The sequence below is a fragment of the Eleutherodactylus coqui genome, chromosome 1 (assembly GCF_035609145.1).
Source record: "Eleutherodactylus coqui strain aEleCoq1 chromosome 1, aEleCoq1.hap1, whole genome shotgun sequence".
Classification (NCBI taxonomy): Eukaryota; Metazoa; Chordata; class Amphibia; order Anura; family Eleutherodactylidae; genus Eleutherodactylus; species Eleutherodactylus coqui.
The window spans coordinates 527919118-527940888 of record NC_089837.1 but is presented as its reverse complement, the minus strand read 5'-3'; positions in this window follow the sequence as shown (position 1 = coordinate 527940888).

The following is a 21771-nucleotide window of genomic DNA, read 5'->3' as shown; positions in this document are numbered from 1 at the left end:
CACCCTGTGATGCAATCCAAGGGTGCCATTCAGTTGCCATGGCCTTCATAGATTGCCTGTCAAAATGCGATATAATGTAATAATGTGGTATTGGAAGTTCAAGTACAAAAAAAAAAAAGTTAAAATAAGTAAAAAAAAGTTATAAAAAAACCAAACACTTTCCCCATAATAATAATAATATTAAAATAAAAGTATATTTGGTGTCGCCACATCCATACATTTCCAATATATCACGTTATTTATACCGCATGGTAAATGTTGGGAAAAAACCCATACTGGCAGAAGTGAAGTGAGTTTTTCTTTAGCACGTTGTCTCCAAGAAAACTGTAATAAAAAGTGTCACACAAATTCCAAAAGGAATTTATATAGAAAATGCAAGAGATCCCGCAATAAATCAGCCGACGCATAACGGAAGCATAAAGTTATGGTGGTCAGAAGATGGCAGCAGGGAAGGAAGGAAGGAAGGACCCTTGAAAGAAAAAATGTTTTTGAAACACAGCAAAAGTAAAACTCTATAAATGTGGTATTGTTGTAATCGTACCGAACCACAGAATACAGTAATTATGTCATTTTTTGCTACAATGTGTACACGATAGAAACAAGACCCCCCCTCCCCCCATAAAGATATTGGAACTGCGTTTTTATCCATTTCGCTACAATTAGACATTAGACATGAAAGTGACTAAAAAGTGAATAAAGTAAGAGTTTCAGCTCCCCTCGCGGATCGCATCCATGAGGGCCGCTGAAACTACTCACCCCCGTCTTCTGCGATGTCCCGCGACGATCTGGTCTGAAAAGGACCTTCGGCCGTCTTTTGCACATGCGCACCTAAGGAAAAATGGCGGTTCATGCACAGAAGATCAGATTGGAGTGGGGGATTTGAAATCTCCTGGCTAGCGGCTACTGAAGGTTGCCGGGAGGCAGGAGATGTCACCAGGGACCGCGGTGACTGGTCCCTGAGCCCGTGATCGCCACTATCCAATGGATATCAGCGATCATGCAAAAGTTCATATCTGTGAGGAGTTGAAATAACATATCTAAGGCCCCCGGATTTACACATGGCCCTTACCGTGGGTTCTGCGCATGCGTCTGTCTCCAAAATATTGCCAGGGTAATTTAAAGTCTCCCTGCTCCTGACTACCAAACGTAGCCAAAAGCCTGAAAATGTCACAGGGGGCCGTGGTACGTGTTCCCTGGTCACATGATCGCTGCTATCCAATGGATAACAGCAATCACATAAAAGTTTTTAAAAAAGTTAGAACTTCACCTTCCGTCATGGATCCAAACTGTGATAGGAGGTGAAATTGCTCACCTAAGGCCTCTGGCAATGGCCCCGAAAGATCTTTCCCCAACTTCTGCTCATGTGCCCTGCGGCAAGATGGTGGACATAAGGACAAAAGCTGGGGAGCGCCCAGGAAATTTAAAATCATCTTAAAATCATCTGGCTACTAAAGGTGAGCGGTCCCCAGTCACGTGATCGCCGTTATCCAATGGATAATGGCGATCACATAAAAGTTAAAAAACAGTGGAAGTTTAATGCTCCTTTCGGTTTCGGTTTTGAAAATGACACAATTGCTAAAAAAAATTAAAATTGTAATATTTTCCTTCTGCTTTGGTTAGATTCATTCAAAAACGGTGGGGTCAAAAAACGCAGTGCACCCCTAGATGAATTCGTTAAGGGGTCTAGTTTTCAAAGTGGGGTCATTTGTGGAGTTGTCTGTCAATTTGGCCACTCAAGGGCTCTACAAGTATTCAGTGGGGCCGAAATCGGCCTCCTCCTCTAAATTGCATTAACTCCTGAAAAAAAACTGTGGGGTCAAAATCCTCCTGACCCCTCAGCGAATACATTAAGGGTGAAGCTTTTAAAATGGGGTCATTTGTGGGGGTTTCTGTCATTCTGACACCTATGAGCCTTTGCAAACTTGGTGTTACCATGCAGGGCAGCGCAAGGTCCTGCAGTCAGCGCGCGCCACCCCGGCGTCGGCTCCAGCGTCCTGGAGCCCTGACGTCGGGGCCCTCCCGGCGATATGGAACGGCTGGTGTGCGGCGGCATGGGCGTGTCCGCCCGTAGGGCGCCGACCGCACTCCTCCACCTCTCTTGTGCAGTAGTGGGGGAGCTGGCTCCTCCCACTCTCCGCCCCGGGGCGGAGTCTTTCGTTTATAAGGCCGGCAGTGACCTGAGCTCACTGCCAGTTATTGGTTCTGTTAGCCTCTAGTCTGTCTCAGTCTGCTCTAGTTGCTAGTCAGTTTCCTCCTAGTTTGCCTGTGAGCTCCTTCTCCAGCCTTGCTTCGCCTTGTAGTCCTGTTGGTCTTTCCCATCTGCCTCTCTGTCGGCATTCTGTTCCCCCATCAGTTAGTTTCTTCTTGTCAGTCGCCAGGTCCCTAGCCAGCGCAGGGACCGCCGTCCAGTTGTCCGCCTGGGGTTAGCCAGGGCCAAGGCAAGTAGGCAGGGACAGTGGGGTGCGGGAAGTTCAGGGCACCCCACCTGGCGCTCGGGGGGCAGAGTGCCGTAACACTTGGCTTGGTGCAAGAAAACAAAATGTTCCTCAAAATGTTGATATTAAATTTGTACGTCTCCTAAATGGTTGAAAAAACTAAAGTTTTTCAAAGGAAAGTCGCAGTGGCAGAAAAAGTCCTTATTATATATGAAGGCCCTTTACAGAAAACACTTATATTAAAACATTACACTTTATTAAATATCTCTTAAAAAACATTCACCCAACGGGCAGAGTAGCCACAGTAACGGATAACATGTGATTGACCCTAAACTGGGCTACAACAAATATGACCTACCACATCCGTACCAGAACATACCGAATTATCGGCCAATCAGAGTGTGAGCGATGAATATCATGATTATGTCTTAGATACAGTGCCTTCTCTTCATGTGGTATATGAATAGAAGGTACTGTGGCCTGGCGTGTGGTATGGGCTCATTAATAGTGTAGCCTATGTGCTCTGATACATACACCATCCAGAAGCTCATCTATAGTGGGGTTTGCGTATTGATGCGTTCAGAGAGCAACTAATGCTCTCCCTGCTTATTCGGGGGGATAATGGGTGTTTCCACTCTTGGCTGATCGGCAGGTTATGTCTTTGCCTGATTGTAGGAGGTATGAGCTACTCAGACAGTATAACTCAGACCTGCAGTAGCTATAGATTGTTCTTCCCCCTAGTACGTGCTCATGTACCCCAGACCACTGCTCAGTTGTGTATTATACCGTCTGCCTTATACTGGCTGGATAGGAACTAAGTGTATGCTAACCCAAATGGTGTAAGACTATGCACGTATAGGAGGTATGAACTACTCAGACAGTATAACTCATAGACCTGCAGTAGCTCCAGATTGTTCTCCCCACTAGTAAGTGCTCATGTACCCCAGACCAGAGCTCAGTTGTGTATTATACCCTCTGCCATATACTGGCTGGATAGGAACTAAGTGTATGCTAACCCAAATGGTGTAAGGTTATGCATCTATGCACACCATAAAAAAAGCTCAAGGTTTAGTTTCTTCACACGCTCGCATGCACCGTACTAAAGCTCAAAGGTGATATTACGTCTACGCGTTTCACCGCTTTAATTTAGCGGATCATCAGGAAAGGAGTTGAGCTTGATTAGATTGTACTTCTTATACTGATTTTACACTGATATCTAGCGTGTCGGTTCGTGTGTCCCCGCTGTTCGTTTAGCGGATTGACAGAAAAAATGAGCTGAATCAGAGTGTAAGTCATACAGATACGGGTTTATGCACTAATATGGAAATATCAGATTATTGGTTTGTGTTCAACAACACGAGCCAAATCTATCTATGGAGCACTTCCCCTTACTACAGGGGTCTGGGAATAGAGCTGTTGTTTCAGTCAATCTTCTCCTATTCTATTGCTCCTAGATAGAGCTACTTTACTATATTGTTTACATATATCTGGATCTTGTACCATGCTGGCCAATCACAAGATCTGCTATATTAAAGCTCCTGAATGGTGTAATTATCAGAGCACATAGGCTATTATACACTATTAACCCTTTGTAATCCAATTTTGGATTAAGGGTTTCCTAGGGGGCTTTCTCTTTTTTATGCCATTTTACAATAGCGCCATCTGCTGGCTAGAGCAAGTACTGCAGTATGGGACATGCAGGACAGGCCAGTAATATACAGTAAGAATACCCTGCCGGACTCCTTCCACTATTGGAGCTGTAAAGGCTTCAATCAGAATGTTGGAAGGCGTCAGACAGTGGATTGGAAAAGGTTAATGAGCCCTTACCACATGCCAGGCCACAGTACCTTCTCTTCATATACCAGAGATTTATCTTAGATGTTCATCGCTGACACACTATCTTATTGGCTGATAATTCGGTATGTTCTGGTACGCGTGTGGTAGGTCATATTTGTTCTAGCCCAGTTTAGGGTCAATCACATGTTATCCGTTACTGTGGCTACCGTGCCCGTTGGGTGAATGCTTTTTTAGGAGATATTTAATTGAGTTTCACACCTTCCCCCAAGAGCAGGATGGCTACTCAAAGTAAAGGGCTCAACAGAACCGCATTTCAGAGGACCAACATAGCCTTCTCTCAATCTTAGCCCATCTAGGTAGCGGTACCAGCCAAATAAGTATCCGTCCGAGGAGGATCTTCCATGAGAGTTCATAGTGTAACATCTACGTGATCCATCAATCTCTGGGTAATTTACATAGGGATCAACACATTTAATGCCATCGCCATGTCTTACACACCTTGTTGAGGGTTGTAGATCTCTGTGGGACGTGGTGGGTACTTGGGTGTAGTGTGATGGTAGTTGCCATTCATACGTTGGAATTGGGTATGATATGAACTACCTTTACATTTGCCAAAAGCAGCACATCTTTTTCCTGCATTACCCCGGCTGTGTCTCCGAGGACGGCTTCTATTGTCCCAAGACACTTCTCTTCTGTGCTTTACATCATTTCCAATAAGACCACGTTTCCAACGCCACGGCGCATGGCCTGGTACCACATTGCAGTCTGCAGTAGTTGAGGCGCAATCATTGCATGAGTCTACATCTACAAACAAAAATAAAGAAGGATCACAAGTTAAAAGCTGTACTTGTATAGAATGTACAATGTATACAAATATAAATCTGGGGTAGCTGCTTTATCACTGCGGTCTAACATCTGTATGACGGCTGTCTCCACTGGCCGCTCATAAGGGGAGAGATGCACATGTAGAGTAGCGGAATTGCAGCTTATCACAGCGCCCACCATGCGATGAGAATTCAGCAAATGTCATCCACAGGGGGCAGAATTGGTCAGGGCTACGGATTTTAACACCTGAATGCTCCAGGACATAAATGTACGTCCTGGCGGTTCGGGGTTTGTATGCAGCAGGATCGGTAGCCAATCCTGCTCCGTACAATGCGGGTGCCGGCTGTCTTAAACAGGTGACATCCACCAGCAACGGCTGCAACCAGCATAAAAGCTTGGCTGGATAAACTGCCTGTCAGAATGCAGTACTACGCAATACTGTGGTATTGCATTATACTGTATGAGCAACCAGACGGTCACAAGTTGAAGGTCCCTAGGGGGACTAAAAAAATATTAACATGAGTTTTAAAACATTCTGTTAATTATTAGAAAAAATGAAAGTCATTAAAAGTTTAAACAAAACAAATCTTTTCTCATATTTATAATGACCCCCCCCCCCCCCCTCGCTGCTTCCATAAAAGTCCAGTCTATCAAAGTAATACATAATGTATCCCGCAGGATGAGCGTAGTCAGAAAAAAAATACTCCACACTAGAACTGCGCTTTTTTGGTCCCCACATCTCTAAGAAAAAATGTAATAAGTAGCAATCAATAAATTGTATGCACCAACACGTTCCCACCAGAAAATACAGAGCGTCCGAGGAAGCCCTCACCTAACTATGCCGGCGGAAAAATGAAAAAGTTATGGCGGTCAGAAGACGGTCGCAAAAAACATTTATTTTCCCAAAGATATTTTATTATTTTAGAAAAGTGCAGCAAAAAAAACCCCATTCTGCATTGCTGTAACCGGACTGAGCCATAGTATAAAGTTATGTCAGTTTTTGCTGCAGAGTGTATGCTGTGACCCCCCCCCCCCCCAAAGATGGTGAAATTACGTATTTTCTATTTCACTCCACTTTTAAAAGTTTTTCAGGGCACTTTATAGTGTAATAAATAGCACCATCGAAAAATATAATAATAATCTCTATTTATTTAGCACCAACATATTCCGCAGCGGTTACAAGACAGGGGGGACAGAAACAAGACCCCAGTTACATGTGATCAGCTGATGGAGACAGTAGGGGTGCAGGGCTCCAACGAGCTTACATACTACAAGTAATGGGGGGATACAGAAGGTAAAGGGGCTGGAGATGTGCACGGTATGGCGGGGTGGAGATGGGCACGGTATGGCGGGGTGGAGATGGGCACGGTATGCCAAGGTGGAGATGCACACAGTTCGACGGGGTGGAGAATGAGGGATGCTATATACATAGACAATGGTCAGGCCGTATAGTGGCTGAATCGGTGTGATTGCAGGGGGCAGTTGATGGCAGCTAGCAGGGACTGCAGTCAGTAGGTCAGGGAGCATGTTATCAGGCGGAGTACAGAGGGGTTTGGTTTAGGGGATATGGTATGCCTCCCTGAAGAGGTATGTTTTTAGGGCACACCTGAAGTTTTGCGTGTCAGGGATTGCCCAGATAGCTTGGGGTAGCGCGTTCCAGAAGACAGGTGCTGCTCTGGAGAAGCCTTAGAGGCAGGAATGAGAGGTTCGAATTAAAGGGGTGCTTAATCTGATCCGTTAGCAAAATGGAGGGTGCAGGCTGGGTGTTGGATTGAGATGAGAGAAGCAATGTAGGGCAGCGTGGTGCTGTGGAGGGCTTTATGGATGAAGGTGATGAGTGCAAATTGAATTCTGTATGTAACGGGCAGCCAGTGCAGTGACCGGCACAGGGCAGAGGCGTCCGAGTAGCGGCTGGACATGAAGATGAGCCTGGCTGCCACATTCAGGATGGATTGGAGAGGGTAGAGTCTGGTGCAGGGGAGGCCAATCAGCAACGAGTTGCAATAATCGAGCCGGGAGTGGATGAGGGCAACAGTAAGCGTTTTTAGTGTGTCTACAGTGAGAAAAGAGTGGATTCTTGTGATGTTCTTGAGGCGCGGCTGACTTGTTCGGGCCAGAGATTGGATGTACGGGGTAAAGGAATGATCATAATTGAATATAACCCCAAGGCAGCAGGCGTGCTGGGAGTTATGGTGCAACACACTGAGATGGAAATGTCAGGATGAAAGGTTCAGGTAGAGAGAGGACATAGTGTTAGAGACAGCGGACAGACAGTCGATGGCGTTCTGGAGGAATGTTGCTGTGATGTCACGGGAAGAGGTGTATAACTGGGTGTTATCAGCATACAGGTGGTATTGGAGGCTAAATCTCCTAATGGTCTGTACAATGGGGACTGTGTAGATGGAGAAGAGGAGGGGGCCGAGAACCGAACCCTGGGGGACCCCAACAGCAAGGGCAAGAAGAGGGGAGGCAGAGCCAGCGAAGGAGACACTGAATGATTGGTCAGATAGGTAGGAGTAGAACCAGGAGAGAGCAGTGTCTTTTAGGCCAATGGAGTGAAGTGTACTGAGGAGGAGTTTGTGGTCAACAGTGTCAAATGCTCTGAGAGGAAAAGTAAGTGACTCTATATAAAGCAACTAGTATTGTGTGATGTTATGCTTGAAAAAGGCGCTCTGAATAGCGTCGAAACGCGTTGCAAGACTGACATAGTTTTATTGTATGAATAAAAATATACTTAATTGTATATTTCGGTGATCTGGAAGTTCCTATTTTGGATTGCAAAAAGCCCCAAAAAAAGAGCGCAGGAGGATTTTTTTCTTGTCTTCTACAAAATGCTCTGAGAGGTGATGGAAGATCAGTAGGCAGTGGTCACCCCTCGATGTGGCCGTCAGGAGGACATTTGACACCTTTATATGGGCGGTTTCTGTCAAGTGTAGGGGGCGTACGCCGGACTGTAGGGGGTCAAGAAGAGAGTTTTCTGATAGCTTATAAGGCGGGAGTAAACCAGGTGTTCTAATAGAGAGATGAAGGGGAGATTTGATATGGTTCGGTAGTTGGCAGCATTAGTCAAGAGTCGGTTTCCTTAGTATAGGGGATATGATAGCGTGTTTGAATGAGTAAGATGCCAGAGGTCAGAGAAAGGTTGTATATGGTAGTGAGGTGGGAGATGACCACCGGGGAGAGGGACTGGTGGAGGTGTGAGGGTCGCTAGCGCAGGTGGTGGGGCGAGCAGAGGAAAGCAGTCTGGAGACTTCTTCCTCTCTTCATTGGTCTGAGTACAGAGAGTGAACATGAGCTAGATGCAGTACAGACAAGACTAGGGTCAGGGCTAGTCTGCGATTGGGAGTTTATTTCCTGCCAGATTTTGTCAATTTTCTTTTTGAAGTAAGCCGCCAGCTCTTTAGCATTGAGATCCGTCACCGGTGGGGTGCAATTTAGGACTGAAAAGGGAGTAAAAAGTATCAGAGTCGTTTAGGGTTATAGGATAGTGAGGAGACGAGAGGTGAAGTAGACTTGTTTGGCGCGGTGGAGGGCGAGGTTGTAGGTTCTGAGCATGAATTAGAAGTGGGGAAAGTCTGCAGACTTTTGTGACTTTCTCCACAGCCGCTCAGCACTTCTCAAGCACCGCCGGATGGCTTGGGTCACGGGGGCTGCCACTTCATCCAGGGCATGTTTGAGAGTGCTGTTGTAGTGAGGGACAGCCAGGTTGGGGCAGGAGAGGAGAGAGATAGGGGACAGAGAGGACTGTAGGCACTCAGCAAAATATTGGGTGTGAACGGCCTGAAGGTTCCTGTAAGTACGGGAGGTAGGTGGGTGTGGAGAGATGTTAGGGAGCATGACAGAGAAAGAGAGGAGGTTATGGTCAGAGAGTGGGAGAGGGGAGTTAGTGAAGTGGGAAGCAGAGCAGAGATGGGGGAAGACCAGATCCAGAGTACTGCCATCCCTGTGAGTGGGGGAGGCTGCGAGTTATGAGAGACCAAGGGAGGTGAGCGATAGAAGCTGAGCGGCAGATGAGGAGATGGGGTCGTTAGTGGGGATGTTAAAGTCTCCTAGGATGAGGGTTGGGATTTTGCAGGATAGGAAGTGGGTGCGCCAGGCAGCAAAGGGGTCCAGAAACAGGCGAGGAGCACCTGGGGGGCGGTAGATAACTGCTACTCGCATGGACAGGGGGCGGAAAAGTCATAGGCATTTCGGGGAGAGGAGCACCTACTCCACTACGCCTGTTTTCTTGTCTCTGGGTATGAGGGAACTGCAGGCAGCTGTAAGACAATGCATCAGGGGAGGCCGTGTCAGACGGCTGTATCCACATTTCTGTGAGAGCCCTTCACAGTTTAGACTAACTCAAAATCAATCATTTTATTAGTGATTACTTAAAAAACATTTACCACTCTGGGGCACACCTGACAAGGTTTCCTATCGGAAAACATAAACACCTCACAGTGGCTGACCCAAGCAGGGTCAGTCTTTTCAGAGGAAGGGTATAACCCAAAAAGTGAATTAGCACGTTTCTGTGAGAGCGAGCAGGTTGAGGGATTTAGCGGTGAAAAAGTTGTGGATGGTGCGGAGTTTGTTGCCTGCTGACAGTTCCAGAGCGCACATTGAAAGGAACAACCCAGACAGCAATGTCGATGTGTAAATGAAAGTTATGTTTTTTTGAAATTGAGGAGGAAAAACCGAAAATGGGGGAAAAAAAGGGCCCCGTCATTAATGGGTTAAAATCCAGAGAGTATAAATTCTACTGCAGTTTTTACATTTTTCATTATAGAGGAAATTAAATATTCAATAAAATCTGTAATATTTGTGGCAAAGTCATTGCTGTACTGGCGTTATAAAACTCCCGAGGGCCTGATCACACATCGGATACTTGCCACAGCAGACAATCTGTTTTGGGTCGTAGCACTGATCCACACTAATATCCAAACATGTTACAACTCAGAGTCATTTAAGGGAACCTATTAGTGGCACCAGCACGATGAACTATGTTATGGATATCATTTTTATACTTGCTCTTCCCCTGATTTCCACGGTGTCCACCAGTGAAGATTGAGTGGAGCCCAATGATATAACTCTTCTGAGTCTTCTCTATGTCTATGGGAGGGCTGTGCTGATGTGTCTCAGAGAAGAGTCATATCTGAGGAGCCACACAATCTTCACTGACGGACACCGCAAAAACTGTGGAGCGAGTATAAAAATGGTATGCCCCAACTCCCCGTAACCTACAGGAACAGCACCACAACTTACATTATGGTGCTGTTCCCACGTGACAGGTTCCCTTTGTGTATCTCAGTTATAACATCTTTGCTGCTGGTACCTGAAGTTTATATCTGCCTGAGACTAGGGTTATAGCTGGAGGGGGAGCAGACGGGGCATGCGCCCTGGGTGCAATATAGGGGAGGTGCCAGACCAGTGCAACAGCTGCTTGCTACAGGAATGCAGAGCTAGAGAGACCTTTAGGGCTAAAGCACCTTTGATGTAATGTTGTTTGGTTCTGTGCTGGACATGAGAGATCTAACAGTGTGTGGGCAGAATGGGGATTTTTGCTGTGGGAGAAGGAGGGGGAATATATACTCATAGGTTTTGCGCCCCTGATCTTTTAAGACCCTAGCATGACCCCTAACTGCTGCTGTTGCTCTGTTGGGTGACTTAAGAGCATGTTCATACTGTGTTTTTTATTGTGGATTTAAAGTGGAATCTGCGCCAATTCTACATCAAATCTCCATCGAAATCCACATCTGACGGCTCTCGTTAGTTTAATGAGAATTCGCTTTGTAGTGCAAACGCCAGGATTTTTCTGCATGTGAAGAAGTGACATAACACTACATAACACGGATTCGGAAAATCACACATGGATTTTTCCCATTGACTGTGCTAAATCTGCATGCGGATCAGAGGCTCTATCGTGAAAATCCGTGTCAGAAATCTGCGCCAAACAAGCGGATTTCTGATGTGGATTTTCATTTAAATTTACCCGCAGCGGAAAGTTAGAGATGGAATGTCACCAGCAGCCATGAAAGCAAGTTGTGCAGAGGGGCCCTTGCCTGGGTTTTTGCAGCAATCTCTGTGAGCCTTTAGCTCTACCCCTGGACTTAGAGGAGGGCCACAGAGTGCCACGTACAGCCGAGAATCATGCGGCGATACTGTTTATGACCAAGCATGGTAAATATACAGCACTTGCTCCTGGGTTTTAATCCTGGCTGATAGCAGACGTACAGCCAAGATACAGCCAAGTACCCGGAGGAGAAGGGAAAAGGGATTCTCCAGGCTGCACAGTACTAAATGAGCACTATGCACTACGGAGAGAAATCTGAAGGGTTACTTTCGTTATTTGGCAAGTTGATCATGTGACTGCTGGGTATTCCTCTGACACAGGGTGCAGCAGGGTCCTAGCAGACCCAGATCCGCTTTGTTAGTGACTACTGTCACACTAGAGGGATGTTTTCCCTGTAACTGGGGCTCCTATGGATGCTGCTTCTATAGATATCCTAGCTACAGGGTGAAATTAGAAAAAAAAAAAGACCATGTGAATGACCCCAGGAGGTCTTATATGACTTCATGGGGAACACAGATTTTTAAAAATGGTTACAAAAATAAGTAAAAAAAAAAACTACAGAATAAAATAAATTATATACATAAACGACCCACCGTCAATGCCAACCAAAACGTTGCTGTGTGCACCCCGTGATCCAAAACTATACTAATTATGTATCAAAATGTCGAAAACTAAATGAGGGACCATTCCTATACTTTATTCTACTGTAAATATACTCATTTTTAAAATAAAGAACTACATTTTTTTTAGCTTTTTACCTCTAATAATAATAAAATACTGGAAAAAAGTCAGTGAAAAAAGAAGAAATAAAAGGAAATAGCCCTAAATGTCACAGGAAAAAAAACGGATTCTTCTGGTTGCCAGATTGGAATCAGGAAGGAGTTATCCCTGGACTCCAGACTGATACATGATACCTGCACTGATACATTGTAACAAACTATCAGGAGAGAGATGGGTGTCGTATACAGCAGTATATAGATGTCTTGTGTTAGTGAGCGCTCGTACATATATGTCCATATGTCTGATCTGTGCTGGTGACAGCTGATCTTACACTACCCATAGGGGGCATCATATAGCTTTCCGCGGACCCTGACTGACCTAAACATCAGGGGGTCAGAGATATCCCACCTGACATACCAGAAAGGTGCGATTGGTGGGAGTCCAGAAAGTTGGACCCTCACCAATCCCCAAGACAAGGAGGCCCCAGTCCCTATCCTCTGTAGAAAGCCGGCTGCCCATGTTGAGCTGCTTTTCTGCCTCCCAGTTATCCTATTTACCTGCCTGTGTCAGTCTTCACTGCAGTTCTACCATTCCTTGTATTTTGTCAATCCTATTGCTCTGCCTGCATGAGTGTCCATTATCACTAATATTCCAGCTGCTCCCCAGCTATTTGACCCCCACTAGTACATACCTCAGTTATCCTGTGTCAGTATGTACTATATCCTAGCATTCTCTTCATGACCCAGGAAGAGCAGAGAGCTCTGTAATGAGTGTATTATATAGGGATCTTCAGCCAGAGTAGCATCGCATTATGTGCCGGTGATCTATAGTGACATCATAGTAACCTATGGGGGGCGCCGGTGACACTTACTGCTGAGGCTCCAGGTGGCAGCGAGGAGGAGCAGGAGACACAGGCTGAGGAGTCTCATGATGGGCTCAGTCCTTCTCTTCTTCTGATGGCAGCGTTATATGCCTTCACCTGGATGCTACACCTCAATATATACTATTGGGGGGGGGGGACTCATCACTCAGGAAGAGCCGACCCCTCCCAGCGGAGGTGCAGCTATAGGAGGTGCAGAGGAAGCATCACACCTGGGCTCAGCTGCCTGAAGGAGGCGCTCTGACAAGCAAGAGGACACTAGTATTTTTAATGGCTCCTGGCAGGTGGGGGTCCTGTTATAGGCTGTGCATTGAGGCCAGGAGCATCAAGTTACACCTTAGGTATAAAAAGGGTTAAATCTCCCAAAATCACATTTTCCAGACTTCATTAGAAGAGGATGATGGGATCCTGAGATGTGGACGAGGAAAACAAGAACCCCGAGTGTTACAGAAATCTTCCCTGTTGGGTTGCTGTATGCAGGAGTGAGCATCATTCTTCAGGTTATGCCTCACCTGTTCTTGAGGAGTTTCTACCCAGTTGACTGATGAACCGGAGACCAATCTACAGGAGATACAAGAGAAATCGCCCACTCGGACCAACGAAAGAAGGCGAAGGGGATCAAAACCTGTCTGTAGAAGTGTGACGTGTACGAAAACTGTCACCACGACTGCCTAATGTCCATTGTCCCCTCAACAAATAGAGAAGTACAAGCTGAGCCGGAGTAGGGCTCCATATCAGCGTCACGTGCGGCTACTGTCTGTGCTAACAACATTAGTAATGATCATCAAATAAATAAGGACAGGACATACCGAGAAGAGAGCGAGCCGGGACAATAGGAGCGCGTCAGGAAGAGCGCCAAAGCCAACCAGCTGCACGCACGCCGCTCTAAAATTATAAAATAATGAAACCGCTAACCCAAATACACTATTTGGCAAAAAAAATCCAGCTTCTAGAAAGATTTGTTGCTTTGCAGCAGCTTACATTTATATCTCAGGCTGATGTGTGTAGCGACCTCTTCTTCCGCTTGTATAAAGCTTGTTGGCTACTAGACGCCTCTACGACACAGAGAAGAGATTTCACCCCGTTACCAGAGTCTGAGAGGGGCACATTATTGGTGTGTGAGAAGCTGGATGGTCGTATAGATGAATTGTCCCCCCACCGGCAGTTCTGACCAGACTGTGAGAAGGTGTTAGGTTCAGTGCATGTGTGAGGGCATACAAGGTGACCGGGCTCAGGATGCCCCCAACAGACCACCAGTAGAGCAAAGTGTCTGACCAGACAGTTAGGAGGTGTTGGGACCAGTGGATGGGGGCACACAAGGTGACCGGGCTCAGGACCCCTCTACAGACCAACAGTAGAGAAGAGTGTCTAACCAGACTGTTAGGAAGTGTTGCGACCAGTGCATGTGTGAGGGCACACAAGGTGACTGGGCTCAGGACGCCCCCAACAGACCACCAGTAGAGAGGAGTGTCTGACCAGACTGTTAGGAGGTGTTGGGACCAGTGAATGGGGGCACACAAGGTGACTGGGCTCAGGACGCCCCCAACAGACCACCAGTAGAGGAGAGTGTCTGACCAGAATGTTAGGAGGTGTTGGGACCAGTGGATGGGGGCACACAAGGTGACCGGGCTCAGGACGCCCCCTACAGACCACCAGTAGAGAGAAGCGTCTGACTAGACTGTTAGGAGGTGTTGGGACCAGTGGATGGGGGCACACAAGGTGACCGGGCTCAGGATCCCCCTACAGACCACCAGTAGAGAAGAGTGTCTAACCAGACTGTTAGGAAGTGTTGGGACCAGTGCATGTGTGAGGGCACACAAGGTGACTGGGCTCAGGACGCCCCCAACAGACCACCAGTAGAGAAGAGTGTCTGACCAGACTGTTAGGAGGTGTTGGACCAGTGGATGGGAGCACACAAGTTGACCGGGCTCAGGACGCCTCCTACAGGCCACCAGTAGAGAAGAGCATCTGACCAGACTGTTAGGAGGTGTTGGGGCTAGTGGATGGGGGCACACAAGGTTACTGGGCTGAGGACGCCCCGACAGATCACCAGTAGAGAGGAGTGTATGACCAGACTGTTAGGAGGTGTTGGACCAGTGGATGGGAGCACACAAGTTGACCGGGCCCGGGACGCCTCCTACAGGCCACCAGTAGAGAGGAGCGACTGACCAGACTGTTAGGAGGTGTTGGGACCAGTGGATGTGTAAGGGCACACAAGGTGACTGGGCTCAGGACGCCCCCTACAGACCACCAGTAGAGAGGAGCGTCTGACCAGACTGTTAGGAGGTGTTGGGAGCAGTGGATGAGGGCACACAAGGTGAGCAGGCTGAGGACCCCCCGACAGACCACCAGTAGAGAAGAGTGTCTAACTAGACTGTTAGGAGGTGTTGGGACCAGTGGATGTGTAAGGGCACACAAGGTGACCGGGCTCAGGACGCCCCCTACAGACCACCAGTAGAGGAGAGTGTCTGACCAGACTGTTAGGAGGTGTTGGGACCAGTGGATGGGGGCACACAAGGTGACTGGGCTCAGGACGCCCCCTACAGACCACCAGTAGAGAAGAGCATCTGACCAGACTGTTAGAAGGTGTTGGGACCAGTGGATGGGGGCACACAAGATGACCGGGCTCAGGACCCCCTACAGACCACCAGTAGAGAAGAGTGTCTAACTAGACTGTTAGGAGGTGTTGGGACCAGTGCATGTGTGAGGGCACACAATGCGATCGGGCTCAGGGTGCCCCCTGCAGACCACCAGTAGAGAGAAGCGTCTGTTTTATTGTCCACCATCGTTACACCCCTGTGTTTGTCGGAACCATTTCCAGGCACTTGGCTGAAGGATATTTGGTTTACAGGATCCATGTATCGCGTCTGACACCCACCATCGCCTCTATTTCAAGTGAGGTCATAAACGATACAACTGGACACTGAGATGAATCCAGGTTTACAGCCGTAAATATGTATTATACCAGATTTAGCTCGCCTTGTTCGCTCCTGCACTCGTCCTGTGTCGGCAAGGTTTCACCTGCTCCGGCTACATCACTCAGTCAAGGCGGTACTTCGATATATGAAATTCACACACAAGGACCTGGTAGCTTTGTGAAAAAATGTTCCTTGTCTTTATAATCTTCGTGCCATACAATACAGGATAAAAACTAAGAAGAACGTGTTTAGATCCTGCACAGGATCCTGTGTATTATTGAAACGCGTTCGTCTTAGTTTTTATCCTGTATTGGATGGCACGAAGATTATAAAGTGAAGGAACATTTTTTCACAAAGCTACCAGCTACTTGGGTCTCAATTTTATGATTCCAGGTTTAGTTTGGGCGCTGATGTGTCTGGAGACCTCAGGGTGAGCGCCATAATCATGCCTTTGCTGTGGAGCGGCACACTGCCCCCTGCTGGTGTGATAGTCTGGGGGGCCGTCACATACGACAGTCGGTCCCCCTAGTAGGTCCGAGGGACAATGACAGCTCAGCGATATGTTCAGGACATCCTGCAGCCACTTGTGGTCCTCTCATGGCGGCTTCCAGCAGGATAATGCTCGGCCGCACACACAAGGGGGTCACAGGAGCCCCCACAACATTGTCACACTTCCGAGGCTGCCTGGTCACCAGAATTATCACCAATAGAACATGTATGGGACCATCTGGGATGCCAACTTCACAGCCTATGAGTTTACACAATCTAGAAGCTCAGTTACAGCAAATGTGGAGCGATATGCCACAGGATACATTATGGTTGGTCTTCATTTCCTCCTGTATCACAGGTACAACAGGGGACTACAGCCTCCATGCCCCCCCGTATCACATCTTGTATCCAAGCTAGAGGTGGTACAACAGGGTACTAGAGCCTCCATGCCTCCAGTATCACATCTTGTATCCAAGCTAGAGGCGGTACAACAGGGTACTAGAGCCTCCATGCCTGCCTGTATCACATCTTGTATCCAAGCTAGAGGCGGTACAACAGGGTACTAGAGCCTCCATGCCCCCCGTATCACATCTTGTATCCAAGCTAGAGGTGGTACAACAGGGTACTAGAGCCTCCATGCCCCCCGTATCACATCTTGTATCCAAGCTAGAGGCGGTACAACAGGGTACTAGAGCCTCCATGCCTGCCTGTATCACATCTTGTATCCAAGCTAGAGGTGGTACAACAGGGTACTAGAGCCTCCATGCCCCCCGTATCACATCTTGTATCCAAGCTAGAGGTGGTACAACAGGGTACTAGAGCCTCGCTACAAGGGGTCGGTTCTCCACAATAAAGGATCCTTTTGCACCCATATTGTAATCACTGATATCAATGTTACAATCACCCAGATAAAGTTCCATCCCATTCTGACAATGTCTAGGGAAGGGATTGTATATAATAGCTGCAGTATCCTCTGGTTACCCACAGACATAGATCTCCAGAATAACCTGTGATACCCAGTCAGTCAGACACAATACAGTACTGAATACATGAGTTATATCAATTCATAATGAGATACATTACTGAGTATATAGATATATATCATAGATCATAAGCAGTAAAGTGCAGAAATATCCTCATTTCAAGACACATAGAAACATATTCTGCATTCCTCAATAGGTACACAAGTATAATGATGTATTCTGTAAACTGAACAAGACAAGTAAAGTCTCTGAAGGAGGTATAAACTCCACTATGGCTGACCGAAGAGCTTGTAGGGCTAACCATTACAGGGTTAACACTGCTGCAGCAAGATATGCCCTCTGAACGCTGGGGAGATGTCTGCTCCAGAAGAGGAATAGGAGCGCAGGGCAGGCTAGACAGGTCCTAGTAGTGGGGGACTCAATAATAAGGGGGACAGATAGAGCAATCTGCCACAAAGATCAGGACTGTCGAATGGTGCGTTATCTTCCTTGCGCTCAAGTTTTACACATCGTGGGTCGGGTTGACAGATTACTGGGACGGGCTGGTGAGGATCCAGCGATCATGGTGCACATTGGCACCAATGATAAAGTTAGAGGTTAATGGAGAACCCTCAAAAACAATTTCATGGACCTAGAATCTAAGCTCAGTGCGAGGACCTCCAGGTTAGTTTTTTTCAGAATTACTACCTGTACCACATGCCACACCAGAAAGGCAGTGAGAAATTAGGGAGGTAGACAAGTGGTTCCAGAGTTGGTGTAGGAAGAATGGGTTTGGGTTCCAGGAGAACTGGGCTGACTTTGCTGTTAGCTATAGTAGAGATCGGCTGCATCTTAGTGGGGAGGGTGCAGCTGTGCTGGGGGAGAAGATGTCTAGAAGGTTGGAGGAGTGTTTAAACTAGGGACTGAGGGAGTGGGGGGAAGGGAGAGCAACAAGAGCAATATGGGGGAACACAGTGTAGACAGTGACCTGGGACCAAGTAATGGGAATGCGGGTCAAGCGTGGGAGGTTTAGTACAGTTAGAACTGACAGAACAGCTAATAGGATCATAAGTAGCATAAAGTCACGGGCTGGAGCGGGAGGGGCCGTGGCCCCCTTTAAGAGGAAGCCCGGCATGACGAGGGGGACCAGATAGCCGGTAGTCAGCAAAGGGTTAAAGTTGGGAATAGGTGGAGATAGAAAGTGCTAGAAGGTTGAGGTGAGGGTCAGGATAGGTGGAAAGTTTAGTGGGAGGGGGGTTATATATAGTGGGGGCACTTCGTGGGTGGTCACCTTGAGAGGAGATTACAGAGAGTGAAAGGACAGAGCGTGTGAGCAGAAGAGAAGAAAAACTGACCTGAAAGATGGATAATGTGGAGAAGATGCTGGAGGAGCTCAGGGCAGCGGCAAGCCGTTATGGTCCTGACTGGCTGCAGGCTCAAGTAGCAGGAGCGCTGGGGAGCGGAGCGGCAGCGGCAGCTGAAGCAGAGGAGACTTCGGGACCACGTGAGCCAGAGCGGAGAGCTCGTCGGGCACGACCGCCCCAGAGACTTGTAGCGGAGGACAGCGCTCCCAGGGCTCGCCGGCGGCTCAGGAGTCCCTCAGGGGACCCTTGCAGTTCTGTTTCCCTCCCCAAGCCTCGGGGACGGGAGGCGCGGCTGCGGAGGAGTCCTATACAGCCACCGGTGAGCACGGCGAGCAGGAACACTCGACCCCGCCGGGGGGCGGGGCCTGCGGCGTCGGGCAGCATGGAGGAGAATGCCAGGACGGATGTCTCCCCCGGTGATGTACCGGCTGGGGGAGCATCCAGCAAGAGATCGCAGGCAGCAGGGACGGCTGTGAGAGCCGGAGGCAGCGGCAGAGACAGGAGAAGCAGCACGGTGGCCCCTGTTGGTGAAGTGCCGGCCAGGGGGCGGACCGGGTCCAGCACAAGTCGGCGACAGTTTGTTCAGGAGCCCGCAGGGACGAGCGCGGGCAGGCTTCGTTCGGTGGTGATCGTTCCACAACGGGAGGAGCAGGACGGTTCGGATGGGACCAGCAGCAACGCGGATGTCCAGGACCTCGCAGGGCCGGCTGGTGGGGACACAGCCTCCATGCAGCCAGGTGAGCAATGCTCAATGTCATGCTTGTCTAATAATGCATTTGTGGGTCAGTTAAGGGGAGCAAGTGTTAATGTGGGGGAGGATAGTCTTTTAAGGGGGGTATTTGGGGGTGAGTTAAGGGAGCTTATGGGTAATGTTCGGCAATTGTTACAGCGGTGTGAAGGGGGGTTAGGGGCGGGGGTGGGGGCCCCGTCCCCGGTTGCGTCATGGCTACCGCAGGTCGCTAGGAATGAGGCAGCGGTTGGGGGTAGCTCTGGAGTTGTGGAGGTTCCAGGTAGTGTGCGGAGTACAGGTGTTACGGTTGCGGTCCAGACGGAGAAGGATGGCGAGGCCGTTCGACTCGACGACAAGGCAAAGGGGGAGGTGTATGTTTGTTTTGAAGGTCCGTTGGGGGCGCATCTCAAAAAAGAGGTAAGGGAAAAAATCTGGAAGGACGAGTATGTGGAGATTTTTTCCTTGTTGCCTCTTGAGAAGTTTAATTTGGAGAAAGGGAAGCGGACTGAGACGAAGAAGGAGGAGGAGGAGAAGAAGCGCTGGCGGCTTATTCCGCAAACATTTGCAAATTGGCTTCAGGCATTTGCAATATTAGCGGGGGTGATTGGGGAGAAGGCGCCGGAGAATTGTTCTGCGCTTTTTTGTTATTTGGACTCCATCGGGGAAGCGTACAGGACTTATGGCGGTCAGGCATGGCTGAGGTATGACGAGCAGTTTCGTCAGCGGAAAGCAGTGCGTCCCAGTATCCGTTGGGATCATAAAGATATTGGGTTATGGCTAAAAGTTATGGCGGCTACGCGTTTCGGGCAGTCCTTTCCCGGGGCCGCCGGATCATCCGGCTCAGCTACCGGAGGGAGTTCGGCAGGAAGCACAGGGGCGCAGGGGCAGAGGAAAGCAGGGTTTTGCTGGCAATACAACGAGGGCCTGTGCAAGTTTGGGGCGAGTTGTCGCTTCAAACACAATTGCTCCATTTGCAGCGGGTCTTCACATGGGGCGTCAAAGTGTTTTCGCCGTGGAAAGGGAAAGGTTGGGGGTACTGAAGGAAAAAGGGAGGACGCCGGTGAAAGTTCTTGAGATGGCCCCCTTTCTAAGTAGATATCCCGACACAGAGAAGGGGCATTTGTTGTTGCGGGGGTTTTTGGAGGGCTTTCGGATACCGGAGCCAGAGCATCGGGTTCCCCCTACGGTTAAAAATTTACGTTCAGCAAGGGAATTCCCGGCAGTAGTAAGGGAGAAGTTGTTTAAAGAGGTCGCTCTGGGGCGCATGGCAGGGCCTTTTGCCACCCCGCCTGTTCCTGATTTGGTTGTTTCCCCGTTGGGAGTGGTCCCCAAAAAGGAACAGGGCAAATATCGGTTGATTCACCATCTTTCGTATCCGAAAGGGGAATCGGTGAATGATGGAATTGCGCCAGAGTTGTGTTCTGTGGTTTACACGTCGTTTGACGCGGCTGTTAGGTGGGTGCAGAGTTGTGGACAGGGGGCATTGTTAGCCAAGACGGATGTGGAAGCGGCGTTCCGATTGCTGCCGGTTCATCCGGAGAGCATTAACTTGTTGGGATGCATTTGGGAAGGGGAGTATTTCATTGATCAATGTTTGCCTATGGGCTGTTCAATTTCATGCGCTTATTTTGAAGCGTTTAGTTCCTTTTTGGAATGGGTGATTAAGGACGTGTCCGGAGTGCAATCGATTTTGCACTATCTGGACGATTTTTTGTGCGTGGGTCCGGCGGGGTCCACAGTTTGCATGTTGCTGTTGTCCACGGTGCAATGGGTAGCTAATAAGTTTGGTGTGCCATTGGCATCGGAGAAAACGGAAGGTCCGGTGACCTGTTTAAGTTTCCTAGGGATTGTTATAGATACGGTCAGAATGGAATGTCGCTTGCCTGAAGACAAGCTGCGCGGGTTGCGTTATGATTTGGGGAAGGCGACTCAGGCAAAAAAGATTACCCTGCGCGACTTACAGTCGCTGTTGGGAAAGTTGAACTTTGCCTGCAGAATTATGCCAATGGGGCGGATTTTTTGTCGGAAAATGGCGGGTGCCACTGCAGGGGTTAAAGCGGGCCATCACTTCATACGAGTGACCGCTGAGATCCGGGCAGATTTAGCAGTTTGGGTTTCCTTTTTGGACCAGTACAACGGTCGCTCTTTGTTTATAGAGCAGGAGGTTGATAATTTTGATTGGGACCTGTTTACAGACGCGGCAGGGACCACAGGTTTTGGAGCCTATTTTAAGGGTCAATGGTGCGCTGCTCCTTGGCCCGAGGAATGGCGACAGTGCGGAGCAGTAAAAAATTTAGTCTTGTTAGAGTTGTTCCCGATAGTGGTTGCAATTTCCGTATGGGGAGAAAGGTTCAGGAATAGAAAAGTGCGCTTCCATTGCGACAACATGGGAGTCGTACAAGCGATTAATGGGGTAACAGCTAGATCCCCACCGGTGGTGAATTTGCTGCGGTATCTGGTGTTGTCTTGTTTGTCGTTGAATGCGTGGATTGTAGCTGTCCATGTCCCGGGGACGGATAACGGATTAGCTGATGCGCTTTCTCGTTTCCAGTGGGAGCGGTTTCGGGCACTGGCACCGGAGGCGGATGTGGAGGGCCGGACT